We start from the raw sequence: 5592 nt of genomic DNA, 5'->3' as shown, positions 1-5592 counted from the left end.
GTGGCGGTCATGGGGGCATATTGGCTCTTATTGGAGCATTGTGGCTGGCACGTGGGCATTTCAGCTGCCATGGTATGAATTCTGGCTGGCATAGAGACTTTGTAGTAGTCGTGGGGGCATTGTGGTTTTCAAAGGAGGCATTTAGGGCATTGTGGTTGATATGGAGTGCAATGTGGACATTGTGGGGGCATTGGTGATAGAATTGAGAACTTTGTCGCTGTTCTCGACAAATTTGTAATTGCCACTGAAGGCATTGTAGCTCGCGTATGAAGAATTTGGGGATTGTGGCATTCATGGGGGCATTGTGGATTTTAGGTTAGCATTGTGGCTGGTAAAGTGGACAATGAGTGCATTGTGGTTGTAATAGGGCATATTGCTTGTCATGGTTGTTTTGATGTTAGCTAAGCGAGCATTGGGGGCAATGTGGCTGGCATAGTGGGCATTCAAATCATTGTGGTTGTTATGGGGCATTGTGTCTGGGATAAAGGACATTGTGGCTATTGCAGCGGTCATGGCTGCATTTTGGCTGGGAAAAGGGAAATTGTTGAATTCATGGGCGCAATTTAGCTGGCATTTAGAGCACTGTGGCTAGCATGGAAGACAATTTAGCAGTCGTGGGGGCATTGGGGCTGGCATAAGAGGCATTGGCAGCATTGTGGCTGTGTTAAAGTACATGGTTGCTCACATATCAGCATTGTGGCTGCTACCATTAGGACTAGTGACTGCATTGCGGCTGTTTGGCTAAAATAGTGGCATGATTACTTTTTTGACGGTCATGGGGCATTGTAGTTCTCATAGGGCCATTGAAACCATTGTGGTTGTGATGGTGGTATTGCAGTGTGCTTAGGCGGCATTGAGGGCAATGTGGCTTGCTTAAGGGGTGTTGGTTGGCATTGTGACTGGCATGGAGGAAGTTCTTTCTAACGTTGGGGACATTTTGACTGGGATAAGGGACATAGAAGGTATCATGAGGGCATTGTGGCGTTTATTGGGGTATTGTGGCTGGCATGGAGGGCACTACGGTTGTCATGTGGGGATTTTGGTTGGCTGAGATGGTATTGAGGGTATGGTGACTTGCATAGGGGCATTGATGACTTTGTGGTTGTCATGCCGGGCAAATGTGGCTGGCACTGAGGACTTTGTGGATGGCATTAGAGCCATTTAGATACTGTGGGACAATGTAGCTGTAATAGGTGCATTTTGGCTGCCATTGGAAAATTGTGGCTGTCATGACTTGTTAATTTAGAGTTTGTGTGAGAAGGGTTTACTATTTTTGTTATGAGTGGAGCAGTATAGTTGATGTTTGCCCTTTTCTTTGCCTCTGTAGTGATTTGGCCAGATGTTGCAAGTCAGTGTCCAGCTATTTTCACTACTAGTGATATCACTTTGTGCCGTAACTTGGCGCATGTGATGTCTATATTGAATGTGTGATATTTTACCTGATGGATGATATTATCTATGCTGTGTCCTTTCTAGGGCACATTTAGGCCCATGTCATACATGAGTTGTAAATGCTCCACTGAATAGTTTTCTGTTTTATTCAAGTGTGAAGGAGAGTGTTGTTTCTTCTTGACATCTGATAATTGGTGTAATTGGTGAGTAATTTAGGAGTTGTGGTTATAGACAACTATATTCTTCTTGTGGCTTCTAGTCAGGATGGCGTGATCGGTGCATTCTCTTGCATAGGAAGACTTGAAGTGGGATTTCTAGTTTGACTCCTCAGAATGTATCCCAGAAAGGCTTTAATTTAATTTTTGGGGGTTTTATCAGAAACTAGGCACACTAACATCTCTTTACTGTTTCCAATACATCTATAGCATATACCAGGAATGTATTGGCAAAAGCAGAATTAAGGGCATTGTGGCTGGCATGGAGGGCACTGTGGCTTTAATGGAGATATTTTGGCTGGAATAAAGTGCATTGTGGGTGTCATGGGAGCATTGTGACTGGCATTTGGACATTGTTGCTTGAATGGGAGGCATTGTGGTTGGCATGTGAACTTTGTGGTGATCATTGAAGCATTGAGGTATGCAAAGGAGGCATTAAGGGCATTGTGGCTCATATGAAGGGCAACATGGCCTTTGTGGGGGCATTGTGTCAGGCATAGGTAGAATTAAGACAAGAAATAGTAAGGATGCACTCCAATCCGTTGGTGCTATTTAGGTTCGGGTTGTACCCCACTAATAGATATATAGAATAACCTAAAAGCACTCCAAAGACATATGGTTGTATTGATTCCAAGGAAGAATTTTTTATTTTTCATTCATTCCACATGGTCTAATATTTGTACAGAACAGAAAAAATTATTTATGCAAGCGATAGGCATTTAATGACGTTTCGGCCCAACCAAGGCCTTTCTCACATTCGCTTCATATAGTCTCGGAGAGGTATAGAATTACGATGGCGTCTGCCAGACGCTCCCAGGTGTGGTTGTAGCTCAACAAATTTTATATTGGCACTGAGGGCAGTGTGGCTCGCATATGAGGCATTTAAAGATTGTGGCTGCCATGGGGGATTGTGACTGTCATGGAGGCATTGTGGAATTTAGGTGAGCGTTGTCGCTGGTAAAGTGGACAATGGAGGCATTGGAGTTGCCATGGGGGCATAGGAGTTACCATGGGGTTTTGGGGGTTGCCATGGGGGCATTGTGGTTGTCATGGTTGTATTGATGTTGACTTAAGGAGCACCGATGGCAATGTGGCTGTTATAGGGGGCATTGAAAGCATTGAGGCTGTTATGGGGCAATGTGGCTGGGATAATGGGATAAGCGACGCTGTGGATGTAGCCTTCATGGCAGCATTTTGGCTGGGATAAGATACATTTATTTTATGGGGGAAATTTAGCTAGCATTTAGAGCATTGTTGCTGGTGTGGGGGAGAATATGGTGGTCATCGGTGTATTGGGCCTGGCATAAGAGGCATTGGCAGCGATAAAGTACATTAGGGCTGCTGGCATAAGGGCCATTGACAACATTTTGGCTGTTATGGCGGCATGTCGGCTGAAATAATAGACATAATGGGTGTCATGGGGCCTTGTGTCTAGAATTATGGGTGTCAAGAGAGCATAGTGGCTGGTATAAGTGCTATTGCAGGTGTCATGGGATCATTGTGACTGTTATGGGGTTATAGTAGCTTTCATGAAGGCAATTAGGCTGGCATAGATGATTTTTTTGACTGCTGTGGGGTATTGTGGTAGTCATAGGGAGCATTAAGGGCATTGTTGTCATGGTTGTAAAGCGTTGGCTTAGGGGCAGTGAGGTCGATGGAACTGGTATGGACAGTATTGAAATTGACATGGGGCATTGTGGTCGAGATAAGGAACATTGGTAATTTGGTGGTGATTTCTTGCTTTCATGGGGCTTTTGTGGCTGTCATTGGGGCATTGTGGTATGTTGGTATATGGGGCAAATTAGGGCATTGTGACTTGCATTGATAGCATTGTAGTTGCCTTGGTGGCATTGCATCTTTCATTTGGGTGTTGTGCCAATTATAAGGAGCATTGATATATTTTATCTGTCTCGTGGGGGCATTGTAAATGGGATAAGGTACGTTGTAGACGATATTGTAACTGTTATATGAGGCATTGTTGCTCACATAGAGAGCATTGAGGTATTTATGTGGGCATTGTGTCTGGTAAACTGTACAATAAGGGCATTGTAGTTGTCATGGGGTCATAGTATCTGTTATGGGCACTGTGGGTGCCGTATGGTTATTGACGCATTGTGAGTTTCATATGGGTACTGTGATTGGGATTATAAACATTGTGGCTGTCATGAGGGCGTTTTTGAGGAGATAAGGAATATTGCAGATGGGGGTTTAGTAAATTTCATGGAGTCATTGTGGCTGGCAAGATGACTTTTTTGACTGTCATAGGGCATTATAGTTGTCATAGGGGCACTGAGGCCAATGTGGTTGTCATGGTTTTATTGCGGTTGGCTAAGGGGGCATTGAGGGCAATGTGTCTGGAATAAGGGGAATTGTGAGAGGTATAAAGGATACTGGGGACATTGTAGCTGTAATGGGGGCATTTTGGTTTGGATATGGGATATTGGTGAATTCATATAAGCATGTTGTCTGCAATGGGGTACTTTGACTGTCATGGTGTTTTTGTGGTTAGTTAGCATTGTGTCTGGCATGGATGAAATTGTGGCTAACATTGGGCGCATTTTAACTGGGATAAGGGACATAGCAGGGGTCATGAGGGCATTGTGTCTGGCAGGTGTCATGGCTAGCATGGGGATTTGTATCTGTCATGTGCTAGTTGGCAAAGGGGGAAGTGAGCGCATTGTTGCTTTTTATTGCAGCATAGTGGCTCGTAAAGGGATATTGCCAGTTTTTAAATACCACCTGGGCATAGGGGCTGGCTTAAAGGGCATTGATTATTGCATGGAAGAGAGTTGATTGTGACTTAAAAGGAGGCAATATGGCTGGCATAAGGCATAGTGGCTCTTATAAGAACCTGGTGGCTGGCATGGGGCATAGTAAATGGCATAAGGTACTTTGTGGGTGTTATGGGGGCATTATGGCTGGCCTGAAGAGCATTGTGGTTTTTTTGGGGGTATTGTGGCTGGTATAGAGGGCACTCTGGTTGTCATGTGGGAATTTTGGTTGGCCTAGCAGGTATTGTGGCTTGCATAGGGTTCATTAAAGGCATTGTGATTGTCATGGGGAAAGGTGGTTGGCACTGAGGACTTTGTGGCAGGTACTGCAGCTTTTTAGGTATTGTTGTTCTCAAACGGGCATTGTGCTGTGATTGGAACATTGTGACTGTCGTGACTTCTTAATTCAGGAGAGCAAAGAAGAAAAAATAACTTTACTCAAAAGGGTTTTTGTTCCAGGAGGCATAAGTTAAGTGAGAAATGGTTACTTATACTTTTGGGTAAAAGTATGTTTTCAGTCTTTTGTGGGGCTAATAAATGTTGATAAAATTACTCTTGAAAGTATTATCATTACGTAAAGTAGGTGTGATAGAAATAATTCACACAGTTTTGATAATAAAATGATTTTGAGTTGGATTTCCCTGGTCAGGTTGTGTTTGGTTGTGGTTTGTAAAAGGTTATTTTTTTTCGATAGTAATTGTTCTTGTAGGATATTCTTGAGAATGTGATTGGTGAGTGTCACGGACACTGGGTCTGTGGACCCACTAGGCCGCTCCGCCGTAGCGGGGCGGCAGCTGACCAGGTCACAGTCTATGCGAAAGTAAAATGGCAGACTGTAATGCTTGGGTACCTGAAATAGTCTGGGCGGTGGCTGTGGCTTCAGCACGGTTGGAGGCAGGTGCGGCAAGTGACGCCAGACGTGGCGGGCAGTATCCGATGAGCGGTAGACACTTGACGTGGCAGATGGCACTTGACATGGCAGATGGCACTGGACATGGCAGAAGGCACTTGACATGGCAGAAGGTACTTGACGTGGCAGATGGCACTTGACGTGGCAGAAGGCACTAGAACGCGGGTAGGCACAGGAACAATACGGAATATAGGAACGGTAACATGCCACGGGTAACAGCTGGAACGGGAGACACTAAGGGACCATTTGCGAGACAGACTGGGAAAGACTAACAAAGCTCAGGCAAGGATTAGAAGGCCAGGGG

This window comes from Rhinoderma darwinii (assembly GCF_050947455.1).
Source record: "Rhinoderma darwinii isolate aRhiDar2 chromosome 1 unlocalized genomic scaffold, aRhiDar2.hap1 SUPER_1_unloc_26, whole genome shotgun sequence".
NCBI classification, from domain to species: domain Eukaryota; kingdom Metazoa; phylum Chordata; class Amphibia; order Anura; family Rhinodermatidae; genus Rhinoderma; species Rhinoderma darwinii.
The sequence above is the reverse complement of the archived record's forward strand: the minus strand, read 5'-3'. Positions refer to the sequence as shown.